Raw genomic sequence first — 27,989 nt, 5'->3', positions numbered from 1 at the left:
GATGCTCATATGTCCTCTAAGATGACCTTCAAGGAAGTGCTGTGACCGTCGGATCCTTAATGCACTCCTTTCGGCTTCTAATTGAATAAATTGATGCCACGGAAGCAGATAAAGTAGAGCATCTAGTGTTATACTTGGTGTGCTACTCATTGCACCAGTTATTGAGAGAGTAGCTAGCCTTTGCAGCCTAATCCAGACTGAGTAAAATTTTCGTTCATTTTCCTCATTTTCCAGCAGTTTATTAAGGTTTTAAAACATGTGGATAACGGAGGCGAACCAGCCTCAGGCTGAAAGCCTCCATAATAGAGAAAACATAACTTAACATGGGGATAATTTACTCATCGCTGAGTTCCTGCACTTTTTGTGATTAAGGATAAACTGAACTATAATTTGGGTTGATCTTATCGGCCGTGCACGAATTTAAAGAGAATCCAACTGGTCTTATGGGATACATTGTAAACATGAAAATTCTTGGCGTCAACACAATAATTGTCGTTGACGGCACCTATGAAAAATCGTCTCTTCTAGCAAAAATTGGCAGTACCTTATAGGAATTTTCGATGCAGTGAAGAGACAGTACAAAGACCGCCATGTTTCACGCACAGTCTGACGTATGCGTACGGGATTTTCCGTAGTAGTATAGAGCTACAGAGTCACCGTATCAACCATATTGATCGGATAAGCCATTTCGAAAAAAAGCTTGCCTAGATGATCTGTCGAGCCAGATCGAGCATAGATCTATCGATTGGGAATGTTTTAGACTGGTGAGATAGCTTGTGTGGATGACTATACCGGATACAGATGGCAAGACGTGTGAAATCCTTTGTTACGGTAGTAACAAAGGTAATAAACAGCAGTAAATCTAGGTTTGCATTGGGTACCAATTACTCGTGGCGAGCTTGAGCTAAATGGGTAACAATTCCGATTGTAAGGAGCTAGGTAGGAAACAGGTTTCTGAAGCCTTCTTCAGAAACTACTTTCGACCGGTTGACCAAATGCTGGCTGGGTAGGGGCAAGTAGCACTTAAACAGGTGGATAATAAGACTGGGAAAGGAGGGGATGGTCACATCAAATTCAAACATCAGGCAAACAAAGATCACGGGTTTCCAATACATCTCTTACTTCACGGAAGGGTTGTCTACCTCGGGCCACTATGGTATCCAATAGTCGTGCTTTGGAGGCGTCATTACCACCCAAGAAACATCGGAAGAACTCATCACGGCTCTGCAAAATTTAATTAAGACAGTTGATCATTATCAAATAAACGAATTAGAAAAAAAAAACTAGAGTCTACAAGTGTCACTAATTCTCGATAAAGTATTCAAGTAATAAGAGCCTCTATTACCTACCAAGAATATCGGATACAGCATGCACACTGAATTACCACCCACCTTCATTTATCTGTTTACTGTTGCATGAACCATTCGCCCTTATCATCATCAACAGGTGCACAGCAAAAAAATAATTTTGATATCACATCAAAGTGGATGCACTACAATCATGTCGAAAATATGGTGTAATATTACTTGCTAAAAAGGACAAAATTATCATTAATACAATGCATGCACTGACATTACGCTGCTTTTACTGCATTTGTTTATTTATGTGGTCATAAAAATTACATGAGATTTTCGACATGATTGTAGTGCATCCACTTTGATGTGATATCAAAATAATTTTTTTGCTGTGTGACAGCCATCATTATGAAGTCACTTTCCAGAAAACATTCTCATTAGCAGCATTTTCTCGCAAATGATTACCAGCCGCCCATTCGCCGCTCTTCTCTCCGCGATATCTGCTAGGCTCAAGGGCCGTATCAAGCCCGTGGGTGCGATTTTTGTTTTTTGGTTCATAAATCAAGTTTGGGTTCAGGGCAAATGGTGGATGGCATCATTATTTTTGATGGATTAAACGGAATGATCCTTTATTTTTACGTACATCCGATTCTGAGAGAATTGTATTCCACGGAACGAGACAGGTCCGGTCCGGACATAGCAGCCGGGGAAGAAAAAAGCAATGGTACACAGTTGGAAATAACTGACATACTGGATGAGACGTAAACAAACAAGACATGTAAAATTAAGTGCTCCGAGACTGAAATGTTCGTTTGATTGAGCTGAATTTCGCGTCTGTTATGACTCAATTTTATGTTAGTCTAAGAACATTAATTTTTCTAACTGTGTATGTTGCGAATTTGGATTGCCGAGTAATGGTTCGCCTTTGAGGATTAATGATGCTGTTACGATTAGTTTTATTTATCTTGCCTTTGAAAGATTTCGCATCAACTGGAACCATGTACCAGTGTAAGCTCTACAAGTCCCTCATTTTAGTGCAACTCTAAGTCCCAATTTCGGTAAATGTTCACGTTTTCCGCTCAATTTACGAGGCTATTTCGAGAACTTTTCCACCCATGATCCCGTTAACCGGTTTATGATAGAATTTTCGTAATGTCATCACACCTGTCAGTCATCCGGCATTTCCTCTTGGTGTAAATCTTGTTACCGGTTGTTAAAGTTATCATCACAATTTCATTAGGGATTAAAGCACCACTCTTAGCTCGGATCCGGACTCCGGAGGGACGTACTTTCGCAAAATGGCAGTTATTTCCGTTCCCCCACTTTGTCATATCCGCAGAACGTGCTTCGACCATAGCAGCAATTTACTCCCATCTCGTGCTGGCTTAGAGTTCATAAAAGCGCTGGAAACCGGTCGACGAAACTGAAACCGTATGAGGGACCATCCTTACTACCTATCATTATCTGCTGGATTAAGATCTGTGCTAAGAATTGCCCTTAAATTTGCATATGCCCACGCTCTTGTGAGACGGCACTGAACCTCTAAGCGGCATGTTGTACGGGAAATCGCAAATTCAAGCCGAAAGTTTTGACCTAATGAAATTTAATTACCATCACTGAAGGAGCGACGAGAATGAGAGCCAACATGGGAAAAATCGATTCCTGGAATGCGGTGCCTGGATCCTTCTGGAAAAGGCTCTATTCAGTGTGCTGCCGTAATCTCATCACTGCACACTGGGCCAGAAACGCAATCTAGCGGAGCAAAATTAATAACTCTGAAACGAAGCTTTTCCGCGACTTGGTGTCGTGGGTAAAGTTTCTCATCATAATAAGAACCATCTATTGACATAAACAAATAGTTCAAAACTCTTCCGCAAAGATGGCGCCACAATCTAACTTATTTCTCTGACGTTTTGGAGACTTGATGTCTTGAGCAAAGTTGTTTGATTTGACAAAATAAACAACTCTTTTTAAGACGTAAAATTTGCAAGGCTACTGGTTCCGAGTTATATGGAGTTAAAGAAAAAAATGTCGAAAATATGGTTTTTTCTTTCTGTTCCGGTTTTTTGCTGACAACCATATAATTTTATATTTTTCTTTTATGTAAATGCATTAAATAAATAACTTTTGTGAAGAAACATACTGGTTTAAGCTTCAAATTTTAAAGATATTGTTGAAAAACCGAAAAAAACAACAATTTTTGAACTTTAATATCTTCCAAAGCGCAAAAAATCGCAATCTGATATTTTCAGCAAAAATTAAGCAATACTCGATAAACAAAATATCAAAATTTGAGAGAGGTATGTTTTGGTGTTTTTGAGATTTCATCATTTTAGTGGAGCATGTATTTTTTCTATAACTTTTTTTAATGCATTGAAATGGCATTTGAAGACTTCAGCAAAGTTGTATCTTGATAAAATAAAGTTTTCTAAAGAAGTCACAACTCCACAGCCTACAGTTTTCGAGTTATATGCATTTAAACAATATATTTAAAATTAAAAAAAAACTTATTTTCACATTTTTTCTGAAATTACATATAACTCGAAAACAGTACGCTGTGGAGTTTTGACTTTTTAAGAAGAGTTGTTTATTTTATCTAGATAAACAACTTTGCCTAAATCGTCAAGTCTTCAACACGCAATTTCAATGCATTAAAAAAAGCTATAGAAAAAAAAAAATGCTCCACTAAAACGATGAAATCTCAAAAACACCAAAATATACCTATCTCAAATTTTGATATTTTGTTTATCGAGTGTTGCTTAATTTTTGCTGAAAATATCAGATTGCGATTTTTTGCGCTTTGGGAGATATTAAAGTTCAAAAATTGTTGTTTTTTTTTCGGTTTTTAAACAATATCTTTAAAATTTGAAGCTTAAACCAGTATGTTTCTTCACAAAAGCTATTTATTTAATGCATTTACATAAAAGAAAAATATAAAATTATATGGTTGTCAGCCAAAAAAACCGAAACGGAAAGAAAAAAACCATATTTTCGACATTTTTTTCTTTAACTCCATATAACTCGGAACCAGTAGCCTTGCAAATTTTACGTCTTAAAAAGAGTTGTTTATTTTGTCAAAGCAAACAACTTTGCTCAAGACATCAAGTCTCCAAAACGTCAGAGAAATAAGTTAGATTGTGGCGCCATCTTTGCGGAAGAGTTTTGAACTATTTGTTTATGTCAATAGATGGTTCTTATTATGATGAGAAACTTTACGCAAGACACCAAGTCGCGCAAATGCTTCGTTTCGGAGTTATTAATTTTGCTCCGCTAGATTGCGTTTCTGGCCCAATGTGCACTGGAAAAAAGTGAATAAATAGTTGAGCTCCAGCCAACCGAAATGGAGCAAATTTTCTGCACCATTTTGCATCGAGAATTATGATGAAAGATAATTTGAAATTGCTGCAATTATTGCAAAAAAATTCAATGTTGAGCACCCAACTGTGGCATCTTCGGGGGACCTTCCCTAATAAAATTGGTATAGTTATTTTGCTTAACGACATGCTCGAGGTATCATCTAAACCATTTGTGGCATAGTTCTACCATTTGGGTTATCGTTCATTTATGCTTTTTGTTTATTAAGGTTAGGGAAAATGTTAAATTCATTAAAAATGATGCGTTGAACCCATTTAACTTAAAAAATTAAAATAGTATTATCTAATCTAATCTCTAATCTAACACCAACACAGCCAGTTCTCGAGGGGGGCGACACATCTAAATCTCAATTCTTGATGCTCAAAAAAATCTCACACTAGCGAATAAATCTTAGAAAAATCTTCATACATTTCTCTCATCTACTTGCATCGCGCATCATCTTTTTGCAGGAAATCTTCAAAATCGTGATAAATCTTCTTTCTATCTACTCAGCGTACGCGCAGCTAGCCACATTAAAACACAATATTTCCTGCATCGTAGATAGAGTCGTCCCCCTCGCTAGTTCTTGAAAGCATCCTGGAAAATAATGGATATTCCTCCATAATTTTTCTTGTCTATTTGATATATGCTTCAAATCAAAGATGCGTCACACATATTAAAACGGCCAAGACTGTGCAGCATTTAAAGGGCAAGATGATTCAGAAAACATCGGGCCTGTTTAAATCGAAGATTTAAACATGATGCTTCAGAATCCAATAAATGGATGAAACGTGGACATCTCGTACCGTACGTTCCGATTTTGGTAATTATATGATTGGTTGGTCGTTGGAAGCATCAATGCTAGAAAGGTTAAGTGATGCTCCATTTTCTTCTGACGGTTGGGACATGAGCATTGACTCTTGTCCTAGCCTTTTATGGCTTATGGCTATAGCGCCATTACTCGCTTTCTGAAAAGAGAAGAAGGAAAGGAAAAGGAGAAGGACAAAGGGAAAAGGATTATGTAAACTCTATGAACATAATCAATATTTTTAATTTGAAATAAACAATATAGATTTGCATACCAGCGGTGGTCACAACCCGAGTCTTGTCACCAGGCATGGAAAATCATTTTCATTAATTTCATACATTCATTTACATTCATTTGCCTCTAACTTTTTTCATCAACAGCATTCCGCAAAATGATGTATAGAGCTTTTGAAGGTTTTGTTATTAACTCATTACATAACTTGCTCATAACTCAAATCTGTATCTCTTATGCATCACGAACTAGAGCGGGCAGAACTTGTTAATGTTTTTCAGTGAATGTAAAATACATTCACTGAAAAACAGTAGTGGCTTCTGTTCGCTCTGCTTCGTCATGCATAAGAGATACGGATTTGACTTGTTAACAAAAGTAGTAGCTAATAACAAAACCTACAAAAGCTCTATACGTCATTTTGCGAAATGCTGTTGAAGAAAAAAGTAAGAGGCAAATGAATGTAAATGAATTCAAATGATTTTCAATGCCTTTGTCACTATTACCAAGTCATAAAAAGTAACAAGCACTAAAATGTAATCCTTTTATTACTGAAAAATCCTGATTCCCTAGTTTGAAGTTGTCACGACTACGATTCGGTGGTAGATATTATATCAGTAACGCACCACAAAAAGGTGATTTACCAACGTTACTGGGTTGAAAAGATACAAATTTACAAAATGGAACAAACTCACCAAGTTTAGCCAATTGAACTGATGGCTGGCTGACATGTGTTGATGTAGAAGTCCAAATTGTAGACGAAGCTTGACGAAGATCAATATGAACTAGTCCGGTTTATGGTAGTTGCGCGGAATGTCTTCCGTCGATTTGATATAAACAAATATTCGGATGTATGAAGTCGGTTTTTTATGTGCATTGGCAAGCCTTTTCGTGGCCAATAGTCAGGTTCAACGCTGCGACTCAACGAATGATGGAACTAATAAACACCACTCCAAAATGGTGAGGACCACAGGGGAAAGAGTGTCCAACATAGCTCTGGTCTTCACAAGCTCCTACCTCACGCTTCCACGTGTCGGATGATGACAGCCAGTATATGCCCATATATGTGCTGGTAGCGGGGTGTGGGCAATGTCATCACGATTAACCCATATCGTGATGATAGCAAGGCTGATGAGGTGCGAATCGTCGAGCGTCTGTCCACCAGGAGGTGCGGCTCAAACAGCGTCTGTCTGGCATCCAGCGGCTGAAACAAGAAATGTTGAATCGTTTCAACTAAACCTAAGATGGCAGCCCCATCAACACGATGTAGGTATCGCGACCCTGGTACGGTAGCATACTGAATTATAAAAGTACTCAGAAAAATGAAGTAAGAACTACTGAATGGAAGAAACGAATGACGGGACGCCTCGTGGAGGTTCTACTTGTCTTGGGAACAGCTTCTCAGTGGCAAATAATAGGGACTGAGGAACTAGAAATTGTCTCCTGGGCCTGGTTTTGGCCAGATCAGCAACAGATCATAGATAAAAAAACTCCACGAAAAAAAAACGTCAGGTTCGATCACACGCACAGCCTACTCTCCCACAGTAGTCACATCTTTCTCTTGAAAACTTCACGCAATGTGAACGAGTTATTAACGTTGTAAACCAATAGAGCCAATACTATAGAGGGAGAATAGCGTTGATGTCGATGTATGGAGCATATTTGCTTGCTTGTATTGGTATAAACACGAGTAAAACATCTTAGTTTGACAGATTTGTAGCCGACATATTTCCTTATAAGTATAGTTCTATTCTTCTTCTATATTATTACCTCTATTGAACAACTATTTTTTTAAAATTATCGCTAAGTTGTGTTTATTATTGATTTTCAAAATCTGCTTGATTATATTGATCTATTTGCCGGTAGACAATCAACACTACTTTTGGCAGGTCAACCACTATCACGCATAGTTTATAATGTAAATTGATCATGACATAATTCTGTAACAACAATCACTACTGTGTGGATTGTTCATTGAACATTTGAAAAAAAAAATTATAGAGTCTAACCTGAGGTAAATTAGCAGCTATTTGTCTATGTAGACTGCCTCTTTCCTTTTCGATGTCTTGTAAATTGTTTTCCGTCTCTCCAAGTCTCTCTTGTGCTTCTCTGAGACTGTCCATCAGCTTATCTCGTTCATCCAGCATCGCTACCATGAGCTGTTCAAAGTTTGCATCTTCGCCGCTGAATTGGGATGATCTCTGCGAGATGCTATCCTCTGAGATTGTGGGCATAACATCACACATCATGTTCCACATTTTTCTGTTTGCGATCAGTGACACTCAATTTTAGCAATATTTACATTATTAGACAAGTCCCTATCGATGAAACTTCATGTACCATATCTAATTTGTGACAGAAATAGAAAGCAGATATCATTTATCACATGATAGATATTAGCCAAATATCATGAGCTAGTCTTCAAAAACTTATGTTGACTGAACTATATTTGCGAACACACCTTAACTGATACAACAAGACTGTATTTGATCCACTACCGAAGAGGCCACCATTAAATTCTTAACTTAAAAAAATTATTATGAGCTAAAACTTAAAAATGTAAAATTTTATTAGGATTTAAAATTTGAAAAATAAAAAGGCTGAAAGCATCCCTAATAAAGAAAACATAACCTATCCTAAAACAAAAAATAGCATTTAACCATCCAACACTCTATACACAATTTAAGGACATAAAGGGTGATACGGTCAAAATTTGGTCAATATCAACTTGACGTATTTCTTTCAATTTTGCATTTAAAAAACCTGAACACCCCTCATTTTGAAGGTGTGTGTGTGTAGAATGTTGCTCCTATTTTGATTTTGAAGCAAGAAGAGCAGCGTATCAAAATTTTGCTCGCGCATCGCGAAAATCCGAGCTACTCGCACGCAAAGTTGGCAAAATCGCTAAAAGTTGCCAAATCAACCGTTACAAATGTAATTAAAGTGTTTGGGGAACGTTTGTCGACAGCCAGGAAGTCTGGATCGGGGGGAAATCGAAAACCGGAAGCCGCTGAGACGACAAAGAGAGTTGCCGGTAGTTTCAAGCGAAACCCTAACCTCTCTCTCCGAGATGCCGCAAATAAGCTGGGTGTATCGTCTACAACCGTGCATCGAGCCAAAAAACGAGCCGGACTATCGACTTACAAGAAGGTAGTGACTCCAAATCGCGATGATAAATAAAATACGACGGCCAAAGCGCGATCCCGGAGGCTGTACACGACGATGCTGACGAAGTTTGACTGCGTGGTAATGGACGACGAAACCTACGTCAAAGCCGACTACAAGCAGCTTCCGGGACAGGAGTTTTATACGGCAAAAGGAAGGGGAAAGGTAGCAGATGTTTTCAAGCACATGATACTGTCAAAGTTCGCAAAGAAATATCTGGTTTGGCAAGCCATCTGTACCTGTGGCTTGAAAAGCAGCATTTTCATAGCTTCCGGGACTGTCAACCAAGAAATTTACGTGAAAGAGTGTTTGAATAAACGTCTGCTGCCTTTCCTGAAGAAACACGGTTGTTCCGTACTGTTTTGGCCGGATTTGGCATCTTGCCATTACGGTAAAAAGGCCATGGAGTGGTACGCCGCCAACAACGTGCAGGTGGTTCCCAAGGACAAGAACCCTCCCAACACGCCAGAGCTCCGCCCAATTGAGAAATACTGGGCTATTGTCAAGCGGAACCTAAAGAAGACCAAAAAAACTGCTAAGGGCGAGCAGCAGTTCAAGGCAAACTGGCTTTCTGCGGCGAAGAAGGTGGACAAGGTGGCTGTACAAAATCTGATGGCAGGGGTCAAGCGTAAGGCCCGGCAATTCGGATTTGGAAAAGCGGAAGCCTAACTGAATATTTTTCCTGAATTTTATACTAATTGAACTTGAAAAAGAAATTTAATTTGATTTTTTAAATACACGATTTCACCGATTTACACGCGTTTTCCCTTGACCAAATTTTGACCGTATCACCCTTTAACTTCAGCATTCTTCACAAACAAAAATATAAAAATCGATGGAGGAAACTTTTGAGAAAATTAATAATTTATCTTTTAAATATGACTTTAAAGTGATTTTTCTCTCAGTGTACGTTTTTTACGGATAGACCAACAACTTCTTGCTGGACAACATTTTGATCATATATAGCTTTTCTAGCAATGTTATTATTTGTTTTGAAAAAGTAAACCCCATTTTATAAATGTCTCTATGGAAAACGTTTCCTTGGATTGCAACTATAACATAAAAACTGTACTAAAAAAAATGCAACGCCCAAACATGATCACCGAAAATTCATTTTAAGTCGGATATTTTTGAAAGTCTTAGGGAATAAATAAACATATATTAGCCATGTTTTTTGCTAGGTTGGTTTATTCAACCTCCGCTAATAGGCTAAATGCCCGCATCTTGGACTTAACGCTACTCATCAAATCCTGTGCAACACTTATGCCATCTTTCTTACACACTTTCATCCACTCTTTCTTCAAATCCTTGTCGTTCTCGAAGAACTTACCTGTTTTCCGGAGCTTGCCCTTCTTCGGCACAAAAACAACCACTCTATCACCGGTTTCACGTAATGGCACGATGCCAGATCCGGCCAAAACAGAGTGTCACCTGCGTGAGACCGGAGGAAGGACAGCAGGCGCTTCTGGAGGCATTCTTCTTTATATATTTGGCTGTTGATGGTGCCGGTCGTTATGTACGGCTTTCTGAATTTGTCGCATCCACAAATCGCCTGCCACACACTTAAATTTGTTCGCCGAGATTCCAACAACCGAGTATTTTTGCAATTTATTAGCTGAGATTCAGTAAAACAATTGCCGAGGCTCAGCTAACAAATAACATTTTGCTGAACATAACATATATTTTGCAGAGATATCAGCAAAAGTTACTGCCGAGGTAATCGGCTGTTGGAGATTTTACCGAGCTATATTAAGTGTGCACACTAAGTACTTCTTCTTCCGGAACTTCTCCGAAACATCCAGGCGGGACTTGCCGACGAAAAACTCCAGGCCGCGGATCTGCTTGGCGTCCGCTTTAATGTACGTCTCGTCGTCCATTACGATGCATTTCGGCTGCACCCACCACTGGCGGTACAGCTTCCTGGCGTGGAATTTGGCCACCGTAATCTGTTAATCGGTTCAGTCAGGCGCCTTCCTTACCTTGAAGACATGAAGTCCGGCCCGTTTCATTGTCTGCTGGACGAGCCAGATGGAACAATTGACCTTCTTGGCCACGTCCCGAATCGAAAGGTTCGGATTGCACTTGAAGTAATCGCTCACCTTCTTTGCGTTCACGGGGTCGATCGTCTTCGCTTTTCTTCCACTGCCAGCTCACCACTGGTTCATCTGGGTCTCCTTGAACGATTTTACCACACGGAATACGATCGAATTGTCGATTCCAAACTGTTTCGCGATCCACCGGTGGAACTGGTTTGGATTTTCCACGACCGCTCCCATAATTTTTGTCTTGCTTGATTGTGACAAAATTTTTCACATGTAAACATTACACTCTTAACAAGTTTTACTCAAAATTTCATCAATTTTTACCCATGCAATAAAAAGTTATACCCAAATGAAAGTGTTGCATTTTTTCGAGTACAATCTTTATGATGTCCAATATTTCATTCAAATTCGAATGGTTCGGGACAAACGTGGCTTTATTTCTGCCGTTTTGAGCTGGAAATGCTCCATGACATTTTTAAAGGATTCATGAACAGTAATTTAAGAATATCACTGGAAGCATTCCTGGAAAAATTTTCCACGACTTATAGGGGTAAATTGATAGTACCTGAATGCGTGCTTTGAGAATAATCTCATAGAAATTTTGAGCGGAATTTCGAAGAATTCGCAGAGAAGAATTATAAGAAATTTCTCAGATTATGTCCAAGAGAATTCTGAGAAGAATACTTCCCCAGCAGCAAAAAGGAATTTGGAATAATACTTCTCCAGCAGCACAAAGCAGTGACAGAAAGTTGCAGCAACTTGTTTGTTACTTAAATAAGTCACATAAAAGTTGCCTCAACCGTTTTGCAGCGAGTGTGCTGCTAGGGTTAGGAAAAACTGACGAGAATTTTATGGATTTTTTTTTTGGAAATACCTAATAAAGAAAGTTCAAAAATTCAGAGAATACTTCAAACGCAGCTCTGAAGTAAATTTCAATAGAATTTATTAAAAGTGTTCAAAGATAATTCTTAACAATTAACCGTATCCCACGAAAATGTTATAGGTAGTTCAAAATGATAGAGGCAATCTTGCTTGAACTTTTGTGAGAATTAATAAAAGTTCTGATTCACGAACGGTGCATGAAATTAGTGATATAGGGGAAATGGATGAAATGTCCCTAATTTGGGCCCAAACATAAATTCAGCAATCGACTAAATTTTCAATAGCGACCAGAAATATCCATAAGTACCGTCCCAACGACGCGTTCATCTAGATAAAATTGATAACTAGCAGATTTTTAGCGATGGGCCCAATCTTAGATCCATAGGCCAACATTAGAGCCATTTCCCTGACCCGAGCAAAGTCCAGCATCAAAATGACAGCAAATTGAAATCAAGTTTTGATATCAACATCAAACTGAAATCATAATTTGATTTCAGTTTCGCAATTCCCAAATTTGATACCAAATTTTGTTTTTATTTTGCTGTACATTTGCTCTTCAAAAATATGTTGTTGCAGGTTTGTTTTCGTTACCTTAGAATAACATCAAATTGAATACTTGTTTTGTTATCAAAAGGAAAAAAATATATCAAATTTAGTTTTCAGTTTGTTCACACTCTTCAGAAATAGTTTTTAATGTGATGTCACAGGAGGATTTTTTTTTTTGCTCTCAATTTTGATATTTTAACCGTTAAAAAATAACCAAAACGACAGCAACCTGAGTAATCATTATCAGCGAAATCACAACAACAAATTTAGATTTCCATTTGATCTCAGACTTTGCTCGGGTTTTATCATAGTCATAGTTCTATGAGATCCGGGAAATATTTTCGAAAAAAATATCATTAGACTTAGTATTAAGAAACTATGATTTAGTGCTATCAAATAGACTTTGCATTTAGCTGTGTGAATTCATGAAAGTTCGGTGACTTTCAGGAAAATTAAGCGATCTTCAGGAAAATTCGACAAGCTTCAGGTGAATATTGTGTACAGTTGGAAAATTTGGCGAACTTCAGGAAATATCGGCGAACATCAAAGAAAATTCGACAATCTTTAGGCAAATTCTGCTGCGAGTTTCAAGAAAATGATACGAACTAATGCGTAGTTCTGATAGTGGTTATCGACTGTCGTCAAGTTTGCAGAAGTTTGCAGAATTTTCCTGAAGTTTACAGAATGTTCCTCAACTTTGCCGACTTTTTCGTAAGGTTCAATTTACTTTGATGCATATTCGAAAAATTCAAATGCAGTGTTTTTGGACGCATCGTTTCAGATTGCAAAAAGATCGCGTCATTTTGAAAGAATAGAATGCCGCGAGTTTTTTGCAATCTGAAATGATGCGTCCAAAAAAAAACTGCATTTGAATTTTTCAAAAATGCATCAAAGTAAATTGAACCTTGTTCACAAAATTTTCCTGAATTTCACAGAAATTCCCATAGGGTTTCTTAGTTTGGCTTTCAGTCACAAAGGAAAATAGAGTGTGTCTACTCTGTTTACCTTTTTTATGTGACTGAAAGCAAACCAAGAATTCATATGGGAATTTCTGTGATATTCAGGAAAATTCTATGAACTTGAGGAAAATGCGGTAAATTTCAGGAAAATTCTGTAAACTTCAGGAATATTTGCGAATTTCAGGAAAACTCGGAAAGTTTCAGGAAAACTATGTCAACTTCAGGAAAATTCGGTGAACTTCAGGAAATCTAGGCGAACATCAGGGAAATTCGACAAACTGCAGGACAATTCTGCATTTTTCAGGAAAATTATGCAAACTAATGGAAAGTTCTTTGAAATTCAGAAAAAAATCTGTGAAATTAAGGAAAATCTGGCAAAGTTAAGGAATGTTCAGAAAAGTTCAGGAAAGTTTAGCGAACTTCAGGAAATTTCGGCAAAAAACTGAGAAATTAGACAAACTGCAGGAAAATTCTGCATGTTTCAAAAAAATTCTGCAAATTTCACGAAAATTAATGGTAAGTTCTGTGAATTTATTGGAAATTATGAGAACTTATGAGATGTTCTGAGAAATTTAGGGAAATTCTGTAAACTTAAGGAACATTCAGAAACGTTCAGGAAAATTCTGCGAACTTCAGGAAATTTCGGCAAACATCTGAGAAATCCGACAAACTGCAAGAAAACTCTGTATGTTTCAGGGAAATCCTGCAAATTTCTGGAAACTTAAGTGAATTAATGAGAAGTTTTGTGAACCTGTAAGGCCCAAGCGCAATATGGACGGAAGCGGAACGGAAACGGAAAGTTTGACAGTTGTCACAAATGACATCAAAATGCTTAACCGAAGTCGATTTGGTTCAAACTAGTTTTCAATCCGACAAGTAGGCCTACTCAGATCGGGCTTTTCCGCTGCCGCGGCCGTTCTGCTTCCACTGTCATTGCGCTTGAGCCTTTAAAAAGTTATGTTAAATTCAGAAAAATTCTGCGAACTTCAGATAAATTCGACAAGTTTTAGGATAATCTTGTAAACTCCATAAAATTTCGGCGAACGTCTGGGAAATTTGACAATCTGCAGGAAAGGTTTCAGGAAAATTATGCGAAATAATAGGAGGTTCTGCGAACTTATGGAAAGTTCTGTTAAATTCTGTTGAATTCAGCAAAAGTCTGCGAATTTTCGGAAAATTCGGTGAATTTCAGGAAATTTCAGCAAACTTTTGTGAAATTCAACAAACTGCAGGAAAATTCTGCATATTTCAGGAAATTTCTGCGAGGTTCAGCAAAATTATATGAACTAATGGTAGGTCCAGTGAACTTATGGGTAGTACTGATACTGGTTATTGACTGTCCTGAAGTTTACAGAATTTTTCTGAAGTTCACAGAATTTTCCTGAATTTCACATAAATTCCCATATGATATTGAGTTTCTACTCTGTTTTCCTTTTTTTATGTGACTGAAAATAAATCAAGAATTCATTTGGGAATTTCTGTGATATTCAGGAAAATTCAGTAAACTTCAGGAAAATTCTGCGAATTGCAGGAAAGTTTGGCAAGTTTCAGAAAAACTATGCCAACTTCAGGAAATTTCGGCGAACATCAGGAAAATTCGACAAACTGCAGGAAAATTCTGCATTTTTCAGGAAAATTATGCAAACTAATGGAAAGTTCTTTGAAATTCAGGAAAATTATGTGAACTTAAGGAAAATCCGACAAAGATCAGGAAGGTTCAGAAAAGTTCAGGAAAGTTCAGCAAACTTCAGGAAATTTCAGCAAAAAACTGAGAAATTAGACAAACTGCGGGAAAATTCTGCAAATTTCACGAAAATTCACGGTAAGTTCTGTGTACTTATGGAAAATTCTGAGAACTTATGCGATGTTCTGGGAAATTTATGGAAATTTTGTGAACTTAAGGAAAATTCAGAAAAGTTCTGGAAAATTCCGTAAATTTCAGGAAAATTCTACGAACTGCAGGAAATCTCGGCAAACTTCTGAGAAATCCGACAAATTGCATCAACTCTGTATATTTCATGAAAATTCTGCAGATTTCTGGAAAATTAGGTGAGCTAATGAGAAGTTTTGTGAACTTATGAAAAGTTCTGTGAATTTCAGGAAAATTTTGTGAAATTCCGGAAAATTCGGCAAAGTGCAGGGAAATTCTGTATATTTCAGCAAAATTCTGCGAATTTCAGAAAAATTCGGCATGTTTCAGGATAATTTGTAAAATCCATGAAACTTAGGCGAACTTCAGGAAATCTCGGCGAACATCTGAAAGATTTGCTAATCTTAAGCAAAATTCTGCTCTTTTCAGGAAAATTCTGCGAATTTCAGGAAAATTATGCGAAATAATAGGAGGTTCTGCGAACTTATGGGAAGTTCTGGTAAACTCTGTTAAATTCAGCAAAAATCTGCGAACTTTCGGAAAATTTGGCAAGCCTTAAGAAAATTCGGCGAATTTCAGGAAATTTCGGCAAGCATTAGTGAAATTCGATAAACATAAGGAAAATTCTGCATATTTCAGAAAATTATTGTGAGGTTCAGCAAAATTATGTGAACAAATGGCAGGTCCTGTGGACTTATGGGAAGTTATGTGATGTTCCAAAAAATCTATAAACGGAAAAGGAAGGATGGAAAATTCTGTATACTTCATTTTCTGTCTTTATTAGTGAGATTTTTAGTCTTAAGCTAGTTCATCTCCGCGGTATACTTAAGGAAAATTCAGCAAACTTCAGGAAATTTCGGAAAGCTTCAATAAAATTTAGTAAACTCCAGGAAAATTCGGCTAATTTCAGGAAATGTTGGCAAACATCTGGGATATTTTCAACCCCAGCCGAGGTCGGTGGGATTTTTCTAAGGCATAAAAATCTCTGGTCACGTCTTCCTTCGGATGGTAAGTAAAGCCGTTGGTCCCGGCCCTTGTGTGTTGAATGGGTGCGATATCCTACGCAGGTGTGGAAGGTGCCTTCCTGCACATTCGATTGCCGTCAATGGATGGCAATCGATGTCCGTCGATGATTGGCACTAGATTGCGGAACAGAGACCGACGTTAAATAAAGGAAAGAAGAAGAATCTGGGATATTCGAAAATTCTACATATTTCTGGAAAATTCTGCGAGTTTCAGAAAAATGATGCGAAGTAATAAGAGGATCTGCGAACTTCTGGTAAGTTGTTTGATATTCAGGAAAGTTCTGTGAACTTAAGGAACGTTCAGCCAAGTTCAGGAAAATTCTGAAAACAAAAAAAAATTCTGCGAACTTCAGAAAAGCTCAGTGAACTTCATGAAAATTAAAGGGAATTTCAGGAAAGTTTTGCGAAGTGCTAAGAAATTCCGTGAGCCTATGGGAAGCTCTTGAAGATGTATAAAAAGTTCTGGAAAATTCTGCGAACTTCAGAAAAATTCTTCAGAACTGCAGGAATCTTCTGCGCACTTCACGAATAAGAGAAGAATCAAGGCATAAAGCGTAAGACCGCAAGTCTCACTAATAAATATACACAAAAGAAGCTTCAGGAAAGTTCTGAGAACTATTGGAAGTTCACTTAAATTAAGAATAAAATAGCGAACAATTGGGAAATTTTGCGAACTTATGGGAATTTTTTCTAGGTTCTGTAAAATTCTGTGATTTTAAGATAGTTCTGTGAATTTTAGGAAAATTCTGCCACCTTAAAAAAACTGCGGACTTTTGGGCAATTCTGCAAAATTCAAGAAACATCTGCAAACTGACGGAAAACCCGGCGAACTTATGGGAAGTTCTGCTAACTTTTACGAAGTTTTGCGAACTGATGGGAAGATCTTAGAGCTGGAAAGGCTCTGCAAACTTTACAACAATTCAGTTGTGAGAACTTCGAGAAAATTCTGAAAACTTCAGAAAAATCTACAGGCCACTGATTAATAACGCCTATGTACTAATGTTGGTGGTTCAAAATCAACGAAATCATAAATTAAATTTCAAAATAAATCCGTTCGATTTTGGCAACACTAAATTGTTGGGCTTTTTGCCAAACGTGTACTGAACTTCATAATCTCTTCTTATAACTTGCAGGTGCAAAATATCATCATATCATCCAATCATTTCATAATTCTGGAAAATATTTGTTTTATAGCAAACGAATGGCCGCAACCCTGATTTCAGGAAAGTTTTGTGAGCATCAGGAAAGTTCTATGATTTTCAGGAAAATCATACAATTCCCAAAGGTAATTCAACGAATTTGAGAGATTGGCCGTTAACCGTTTGGTTCGTCTGGAATCCAAGAACATCTGTAACCTCCATCGATAACGTCTCGAATCCAAGTCAGAATTGCATGGAACTTCCTTGTGGAGGATCCAGACGTTTTCAAATTTGATTCCACACGACACCAACGGGAATTCCAGATATTCCAGACGATGTTCCAGCTGGAACCTTCGTCAGGAACGTCTGAAATGCACGTTGGGAACGCACAGTGTGACCATTCTGAAAAAAAGATGGTCAAAACCCTTTTCTCTCCATTCTCGATGATTTGCCGTTTGAGTGTCTTCAAAGAGGTTTATTAAAATGTTGGTTTGATTATTCTAAAATATCCATATAAATTTTTATTAAGGTGGTATTACACGAAGAAACACTATCTTTTTGTAGACAAGATAACATGTTGAAGTCTTCGGCTGTTTAATGTGCATTTTATTAAAGTGAAAAAAAAACTAGCAAAACTAAATAAATATATAATCAAAATGTTCGAAGAGATAATCGAAATAACCTGATGTACCCAAGCAGACCCGACAGCGATTCTTAGTACATTAGTACATCATATCATGATTGATCAAACAACGTCAATTGTGGCTGCTAGAAGCTGCCATTTTCAGAAAAATTTTAGCTGCAAAATTGGATAAATTTCGCTATAAAATCACTTTAAATAGCTAATGAAGCGATTTAAAAAATTGCTGCCTTCAGATAAGTTGTGTATTTTTATTGTATTGAAAACTTTGTAAAACATGTCGAATCGATTAGTTAAGATTTATGATGCAAAAAAGTTAAAAACAAAACTGATTTTGAGGTAGTCCTGAAAAAATTCAATTATATCGTACGACGACGTGTTCGGGGTATCATACAAACCATTTGTGGGATAGTTTACCCATCCGGGATACAGTTCGTTTATGGTATTTGTTTATTAGGGTAGACTTATGACGTAGAAATTTGGTGTATCCAGCAAAGATTCGTGAAATGCGCAATCCTACAACTTTGCCGAAGACTTAAACATATTATCTTGTGATTACAAAAAGTTAGTTATTCTTAGTGTAATACCACCTTAATAAAAATGTATATGCATAATTCAAAATTTCAATAAACTTCTTTGAAGACATCCAAACGCTAAAACATCGGGAAAGGTGAAAAAAGGATTCGACCGTCTCTTTTTTTCAGAATAGTCCCACTGTGGAACGTCTAAATGTACCAGTTGAGAAGCAATATTTGAAATATCGTAACCGTTGGTATCGTCTGCAGTCCAAATTGAAAACGGCTGGAACCTCCGCAAGGAACGTCTGAAATCTCCTTCCGGAAGGAGTGGAATCTTCGTTGGGAAAGTCTGGAATCCATTTCGGAATTGTCTGGAATCTCCGTCATCTGGAGTATCTGGAATCTCCGTTGGTACCGTTTGAAATCCAAATAAAAAAACCTTTGGATATGCAAGTTGTAAATGTCTAGAATCTCGAACCTGATTCTGGAACGTCTCGTATCTCCACCGGAAATGTCTAAAACCCCCAAAGGGAGCGCCAAGAATTTCCATCGATAACTGCTGGAAACCTCGTCAAGAACATCCGGATACAATTTGGGAACGTCATGAGTAGCAGTTAGGAACGTCTGGAATCTACTTCGGGAATCTTTATCCCGCCTGGAACGTCTCGAACCCAATTCAAGATCGTCTGGAATACATGTCGAAATTTTAGTACATGTTGAAAATTATATCAAGTGCAGGATCTTAAAAATTCTTAGTAAACTCAAGGTAAGGGTCTTATCATTATATTTCAGAGCCTAGGATCTCCCAAATTCAACGAAGTTAGGGCTCCAGAATAGTGAAAACTTGTCTAGTTATATGCATTCCGAAATGCTTGTATGTGCTGAACATTCTGGATTCAAATAATCAAATACTGCTAAATTGTGGCTCTTTTAAAACTGCAATGATTTGCCAGTAATTTCTTATTTGAAAAGTTCTCACTGAATAAGAAAACATAAATTCCTATTCGGGGGCATTTCGAAAATAGGCTGTACGGAAATTCTGGGATAATTTTAAGGGGATTAAAGAGAAAGTTCAAAAGAAAAAGGTTCCACGGGGCACGGCAAATCAGACGTAGAAAATACTTTAAGATCTGAGGCATCTTTGGATGGAGTTCCTTGAAGATTTCTAAATTTCGCTGAATTTCTCTGTCGTCAGTTAATTGTGGATAATTCTGGAAAAAATCTAGGTCCAGGTTTGTGAAAAAAACTCAGGGTTCTGAATAAATTTGTAACTTGTCGACTCATTGATCTAAGATTTTGCGTTAGACATAACATTGCTTGGAAAATGTCGGGAATCCTGGGTTACCGGGAAAAGCCCGTGAATTTCGATGACAAATTGGGAAAAGTTAACTGCATCCTTTCTCCAGAAAAAAAATACTCTGGACCTTTGCAAAAAATAGAGACCCTTAGACTGGTCTAGGTTTTCCGGATACAGTTGGTTTGAAGAACTATTAAGAGAATATAAATGAAAATGCCACCCGGATTCCGAGGAGATTTTGGAATAAATTCCACGGATCACTCCAAAAATATGTTTCAGAGTTGAATTCCAAGGAAGTTTGCGAAAGAACTCCAAGAGAGTTTGGACCAGAATTTCAAACCAATTGTAGGAAGAGTTCACAGGTAGTTGTGAGAAGATCTCCAGGTGAATTTTAAGGCAGGTTCAAAGTTGAATTTGCTAGTAAAATTCGGGAATCTTAGATTGATGTGGAACCCCGTGATTTTCGATGACGCATCGTGAAAAATTAACTTTATCATCTGACCAGAAATAAACATCATTCTGGATCATGAAAATTTGCAAGATACTTAGACTGAACTATTAAGAGAATTTGAATGAAAATTCTAAAGAAATTGCGAGGAGATTTAAGAACAATATATAAATAATACATCAGAGTTGAATTTCAAGGAAGTTTGGGAAAGAACTCCAAGAGAGTATTGACCAGAACTTCAAGGCTGTTAAAGAACTGTTAAAAGAATTTAAATGAAAATTCCACATGGATTTTGAGGATATTTTACAAAAAGTTCTAAAGATCACTCCAAAACTGTTTCAGAGTAGAATTCCTGAAAATTTGGGAAAGAACATCAAGAGAGTTTTGATCAGAACTTCATGACAATTGTGAGATGAGCTCCAGGTGAATTAAAAGGCGAGTTCAGCGTTGATTTTTTTTTTGTGGAATCTGAGAAAAATTCTGGAATCCAAAATTACCGAAAAAACCACGTGAATTTCGATGACAAATCGGAAAAAGTTAACTTCATCCTCTATCCATAAAAAAAATCATCCTGGATCTTGAAAAAAAAATCGAAAGGGATTTCGAGAAGATTTTAGAGCAAAACATAAATAATATATCAGAGTAGAATTCCAAGAAATTTTGGGAAAGAACTCCAAGAGAGTTTTGACCAGAACTTCAAGACAATTGAAGGAAGAGCTCCCAGGTAATTGCGACAAGAGCTCAAGGTGAGTTTTAAGGCAGAGTTCAAAGTTGATTTTTTTTTGTTAAATCTGAGAAAATGTCTGGAATCCAAAATTACCGGAAAAACCCCGTGAATTTCGACGACAAATCGGGAAAAATAAACTCTATCCTCTGTTCAGAAAAAAATAATTCTGGATCTTGAAAAAAATCAAGAAACTTAGACCGAACTATTACGAGAATTTTAATGATAATTCGAAATGCATTCCGAGGAGATTTGAGAACAATATATCAATAATATATCAGAGATTAATTCCAAGGAAGTTTCGGGAAGAACTCTACGAGAATTTTGACCAGAACTTCAAGGCCGTTAAAGAACTGTTAAAAGAATTTAAATGAAAATTCCACACGGATTTTGAGGAGATTTACAAAAAGTTCTGCAGATCACTCCAAAGCCTGTTTCAGAGTAGAATTCCTGAAAATTTGGGAAAGAACATCACGAAACTTTTGATCAGAACTTCATGACAATTGTGAGATGAGCTCCAGGTGAGAAAATGTCTGGAATCCAAAATTACCGGAAAAAACCCGTAAATTTCGATGACAAATCGGAAAAAGTTAACTTCACCCTCTGTCCATAAAAAAGAATCATCCCGGATCTTGAAAAAAAAATTCGAAAGGGATTTCGAGAAGATTTTAGAGCAAAACATAAATAATGTATCAGAGTAGAATTCCAAGAAATTTTTTGAAAGAACTCCAAGAGAGTTTTGACCAGAACTTCAAGACAATTGTAGGAAGAGCTCCCAGGTAATTGCGACAAGAGCTCAAGGTGAGTTTAAAGGCAGAGTTCAAAGTTGATTTTTTGGTTAAATCTGAGAAAATGCCTGGAATCCAAAATTACCGGAAAAACCCCGTGAATTTCGATGACAAATCGGGAAAAATAAACTCTATCCTCTGTTCAAAAAAAATAATTCTGGATCTTGAAAAAAATCAAGAAACTTAGACGAAACTATTGCGAGAATTTTAATGATAATTCGAAATGACTTCCGAGGAGATTTTAGTACAATATATCAATTCCAATGAAGTTTTGGGAAGAACTCTACGAGAGTTTTGACCAGAACTACAAACCAATTGTAGGAAGAGTTCCAAGGTAATTGTGAGATGAGCTCCAGGTGAACTATAAGGTGCGTTCAGAATTGATTTTTTTGGATGTTCTGAGGGAAATTCCTTGACGATTGTAAAAAGGATTCGTGGTCAATTTCTAATAAATGTTCCAAATGAGTTCTGAGAAGAGATTTATGATGATTTTTCCAAGAAAATTTCAAGGGAATTGACTTCTGAAAGAAGTTCCCAAATAATTCCAGGGCAAATTCTAATTTATTTCAAGTGAATTCTGAAAAGAATTCCAAAGAAATTTCAAGAAGAATACCAAGGGAAACAAATTGTGAGGGTACAATGTTAGATAAATTGTTAAGAGAGGTCTGTGGATAATTTCGAGGCATTTCGATAAGAATATAGAAAATTCTGAGCCGAATTTCAATACTCTTCTGACATGGCAATTCTATGAAAAATTCGAGTGAAGTTTAAATAGGATTACGAAAAGAAGCTTCAATGAATTCTTGAACAAATTCTAGGATGTATTCCATGATTTTTGTTAGGAGTGTTCTGGGCGAATCTCGGGACAGTAAATTTCAAGGGAAAGCCTGAAAAATTCTGAAATATGAGGGGAGGTTGAGAACTTTGTCAAAGGAAATTAGTTTGCAGAAATTCTTGGGACCATTCCAAAGAAATCCAGTAGAGAGTTGTATACAAAATTCAAGGTAGTTCAAGCATAGACAATTGTTGCTGTCTTTGTAATAACTCATTTAACGTAGTGATTCGAAAAAAGCGCGTTAGGCCCTCACCAAAAGTAAAGCAGGTTGTGCTAATAACTTTTCGGGGTTAACTCGGATTCACATCCGGTCTTGAGCCAAGATGTTCCTAATACTCCAAAAGTCCTAATTTTTTTTACACGAAGAAAATCGACCGACTACAGTGCCACCTAGAACCGCGAATGTGAAAGTGGCTCGTTCCCCCATACATTTTGTCGATTTTCCCCATACAAACTTCAAGGCCTTTGAGGGAGGGGTTCCCGTGAAGCAAAATACTTAAAATTTCGTCTGGGTCTTTCTGACACCTTAAACTACCATTCCAGGGGGTAGCGTTTGAAATTCCAGGATTGACCTATTTTGAAACACTCTAGTGATCAGTTCGACAGTTCTATTTCGTATTACTTGTCTCATTTGACCGAGAGACCCCTTAGTCACATTCCTAATAGCCTACTAGTGCTCATTAGAGTGATGCAAAATCGCTCCACAATACTTAAACGATTCGATCTAATGTCTGTCTAATAATTCAACACATCGGTCTGCTTCAAAAGCTTTCAACTGTATGAAATTTTCCCAGCTACAACTTTGCTCAAAACCACTTTTTATTAAATGCAAGGATCGAAAGTTATCAATGGTTCAATGCGCTGATGTCTTTTGATCATGCTCAATCAACTGCTCAGCAGGCAACATTGGTGTTTCTGGGGCGTTAAATAGGACACAAGAATCCTGCCTTCTATGTCACACTGCAAAATACAGTGTTGCCTACAGAGGAGCTGCTTGATCATGTCATAAGCTTACCAATTTCTTAAATAATTAATAACTTATTCCTGTCTCGTTTTAAATAGAAACGATCTTAAGCAAAGTTGTAGCTGAAAAAATTTTTTAGAAGAATGACTATCGAACGATTTCGCAGCTCGATATGGAAAAAGACTAGAAGGCAATGAACAAAAAGTTGAGATTTCCCGTAGTAATTTACACGTAAACTTCAAATGGTTTGTGCGAAGTTTGTTTCTAACCAAATGAGTTGTAACTTTGCGAGGCTAATCAGGACCCTATTTGAAACCATTTAAGCACTGTGGAGCGAAAAAGTCAAATTTTGCATCAGTCTAGTGCTCATCGTAATAGCGTTCAGCAAGTTGGGATATGGCTCAATTCTCCATCATCAAAACAATTTCGCACTACCCCCTTGGGTGAAGGACGCTATTTTGAAACTTGTTGAAAGTTGATATAACAAGCAGTTAGTTTCACCAACTCCGCAACTTATTTTGGGCACACATCTGACAGTGTACTTAATGTACGAAGTTGAAAATATTACGCAGTGCAGCTGCAGAAAAAAAAAACAAGCATCTGCACAACTTCATGAAGAGTGAGATTTACGTCCCTGAGAACGCGAAGCGCTGAACCTTGACCTTCAGTACGGAGCATAAAGTAAACAAAGGACAATGAATAAAGCTCTAATTAAGTTTAGGAAACGGACCACTTTGTCAAGCAGTATCGGTGTGACTTTCTACCAGTGGTTTCATTACGGTGTTTTGTTTGTTGGAAGAAAGATTCTCGATGTAATAGAAAGAACAAATCTACGGGAGAGCCAATAGCATGCAACATGGATTGACCCTGGGAATTCCCCTTTCGTGATTGGATTGAAAGAGCCTGGATCAACTTACCTCCAATTAAACCAAGGTACATTGTGCGTTTGGGCGTAGAACTAAGTTTGTGCTTTCTATATGTGGGTACACTTTGCGAGTACGAAAAATGAATATGTAACGAAAAGGGGTTAGTTTTCGAGCGATTATAACTCGGCAATTTCATGATGCATTTTCAATATGTTTGCATCAATCGATCGGAATTTTCTCAACGTATCGATTCCAGTAGGTTAAACTATTGATTTTCAACAACATACTGCTGAAAAATTGTTGAACGTGGTGTTGGCGTGGCTCGCTCATTCTTGCATTGGATTGCGCGGCAAACGGAACGCATCAAATCGACCAAAGAAGAATGCTAGGTTGAACCAGTCAGAAGAAAAATCTTGTGTCCTCTGACCGTGAACCCGTTCATCCAATGAATAAAACAATGTTAAAATTTGTCAAACTCAGTCAGTTTACATTTAGTAGCGTAATCCTACATCAAAAGTTCGTGTACAACCCCATGCAGTTTTTTTGCGAGATATCTAAATCTCAATCCTGAATGTTTCGCATCAACTTGCATCGGGCTTTATTTTTTTGCAGGAAATCTTTAAAATCTTAAGCAATCTTCATTTTATCTACTCGCAAGCAGCTTAGCACTGGAAAATGAAAGCTTTCATGCACCGTAAATAGAGTCGCCCCCCCTCGGGTTTTTCATCCCGAACACAAGATGATGGTATAAAGCATCGATTTACTCGCACTTAACAGTTTGCCTCCCCGTTTATTAATTTTCGATCCCCTAATAAAAAGGGCTTCTTAAAAAAACGAGAAACTGTGGGTGATTATTTCTTGTGTTGTTCTTCATTTTACGACCTCCGTTTTGAAGGCACGTTTTTTCGTTTTGTTTACTCTTACGAAAAGCTTTTTTAGGGTGGGTTGTAAAACGCTCTATCTTGTCTGACTTTAAGTTATACGAGAAAGTTTTTTGTCGTCTTTGGGAGAAACAACATTCGAAAACATGCTCCAATAAGCTCGAATGATTTCCATGCTTCACCAAGAACGCCTTCTCATGTCCGATCATTAGGAAATCATCTCATAGTGTATCCTCTATTTGACATGACAATTGAATTTTCCGCACCAGGTGATAGAAGGCGCCCAAGGATGGAACCCTTAAATATTCATGAACCTGTATAATTTCACCGACCGCTCAGGACGCAAGTCGAGAGTCAATTTCATTTCAATGCCTTCCGATGCGATGTCGAGATTTCAAGGGGCTCAGCTGGATGATAGAATAAAACCACTCTGAATGCAGTACCTACCCCCATCAGGGATGCCAGATTTGAAGGCATGCCTTCATTTGGGGGACATTTGAATTTTTGTGAAAGACATTTTGCTTTTGCAGGCATTTTGAAGGCATTTCATGTTTTGTGAAGATTTTTTAAGATTTTTGAGAATTCTCGCGTAACACGAGAAAAACATTTTTGATCGATGCTCTTCATTGATTTTCGCTTTCGCGAACAACGCGTCTGCAAATGCATTTTCCTTCAAGTGTGTTGTGTCAGACACAAGAAAATATAACCTTCTGTCGAACTGTGCTGTGAGCATAGCGAGAAATTTGATTGTTTGCCGTAGTTATCCAAAGAGAAAGTTGATGAAGAGAATCAACGGGTACACTTTGCGAGTAACGAAAAGGGGTAAGTTTTCGATCGATTATAACTCGGCAATTTCATGATGCATTTTCAATAATTTTGCATCAATCGATCGGAAATTTTCTCTACGTATCGGTTCTAATAGGTTAAATTATTGATTTTCTACAACATACTGTTGAAAAATTGTCATTCTTGTATTGGATCGCGCGGCAAACGGAACGAATCAAATCTACCAAAGAAGAATGTTAGGTTGAAACAGTCGGAAGAAAAATCTTTCTATTTTTGTGTCCTCTGACCGCGAACCCTTTCATCCAATGAATATGAAAAAGCGAGAAATTTGATTTTTTTTTTTTTTTGCCGTAGTTATCCAAAGAGAAAGTTGATGAAGAGAATCAACGAGGATAGGCCCTTTTCAAATGATAATTTTTAGCAAAAGCGTAGCCAAGTTTCAAAATTTACAGGAGGAAATATCGAAATAATTGGCCATACTAGAAATCAGCATTGGCAAAATGATTCATAGTCTTTGAATCTTGATGAAAAGTTGTCCGCATTTTTCGGTTATTTTTTTTTTTTAGTTCGAAATTAAAATGTAAGGCAGTTCGAAATATTCAAGTCTCAGAAATTAAAAAATATGTTAGCTTATGATGTATCAATGCTTACATTCCATTCCAAGCAAACAAGAGTTGTTATTCACATCGTCGTGATTTTGCGCTGTTGAATTTGATGATTTTTTTTATCACACGGGCTATCGTTCTTCGTTTTACCCGTTCTGTAGACTTGCAAAATTGTACCCGGTTGTTAGTGGAAAGTGAAGTTCGTTGCGATAATCGTCTATTTGGTGCATATTTCGTGTTGTGTAAACAGTGAAAAAGTTATCTAATCGGACATCTTGTAGTGTTTACTGTTGTGTTATTGTCGATATCAGACGCTCTGCAGAATCCAACTCCTCCTTGCATATTAGAGCATCTCCACCGCTGTTTCTAAATTAGATTTGGAAACTGAGTCAGCATGACTTCCGTCTGTGACCAATGCGCTAAACCAGTTAAATGCGATGCAGAATCCGTCTCCTGCATGGCTTTTTGCGATAGGATGATTCACCTGGGGCGGCACAAAGTTGAACAAGGCTTTTCTGAATATTGTCCACACTACCCTGAACTTGTTTCGATGCAGTAACGGATGACAATGTCTTTACCAAGGTCCGTACTGTCCCTGAGCCCACCGAGCTGTTTACAGTGCGTGTAAAATGTACAGTGCGATGGTCCGATTAAGGTTGTGCCGCTAGTTAAAAAGGATCCGACATCAGCCATATGAGTTTTGTTCCGTGAATTTGAAGACGGTTAAAAAAACATGTGGATGCCTCGTTTGAACACGCCTGCCATCACGATCTCTCCCGTTCCGGGACCTTCCGAGTTCTCAACTCCCATCTCCGGATTAGACCGTATGCTGATTCTGAATTGGATGCCGCGTTGTGAATTGGAACGCTGTAAAAAGTCGTTCTATTTCCTGCCATCATTGTCGTTCTGGACCTGTGGTCTTCAGGCAGGAATGCATACATTAGTTACAGTAATTTTCCTGATCAGCTTCCGTGTTCCAGTGCAACGCCTCAAGCATCTGCCGGCTTTTTCCAGTTGAGAAGCACTTCTGATACTGCTCATTCGCAACATTCGCTTTACTGTTCGAACAATCCTATTTCATCTCCGGGACGCACAATAGACCGTCCTTTGGATGCTCCTGGTTCCTCCAGCCCAGTCGTGCCGATTTCTGCCACTGTTCAGCATAGCTATCCTGGACCTGTGGCTGGATATGAATCAGGAGTCTTCCACCTTGCCTCTACAGGCAAGTACAGTCAATATATTGACTATTCACTGCCGGATGCCGATCAAATTTTCAGCAATTCGGACTATGTTAGTCATTGTGATGATGCCTCTGTAACTCCCA

The 27,989-nt window shown here is 37.7% G+C and overlaps 1 protein-coding gene across 1 annotated transcript in view; it reads left to right on the top strand.

Annotated features, from left to right (window-relative positions):
- The window catches only part of LOC135710093 (vertebrate ancient opsin-like), a 146,646-nt gene that overhangs the window by 19,088 nt on the left and 99,569 nt on the right, over nt 1-27,989 (top strand). The window lies entirely within an intron of this gene.

This window comes from Ochlerotatus camptorhynchus, unplaced genomic scaffold (genome assembly GCF_037179485.1).
Source record: "Ochlerotatus camptorhynchus isolate MF236.1 unplaced genomic scaffold, CSIRO-AGI_Acam_v1.1 ptg000370l, whole genome shotgun sequence".
Lineage (NCBI taxonomy): Eukaryota > Metazoa > Arthropoda > Insecta > Diptera > Culicidae > Ochlerotatus > Ochlerotatus camptorhynchus.
Note: the sequence above shows the minus strand (reverse complement) of the source record. Positions and strands in the feature narration are given on the sequence as shown.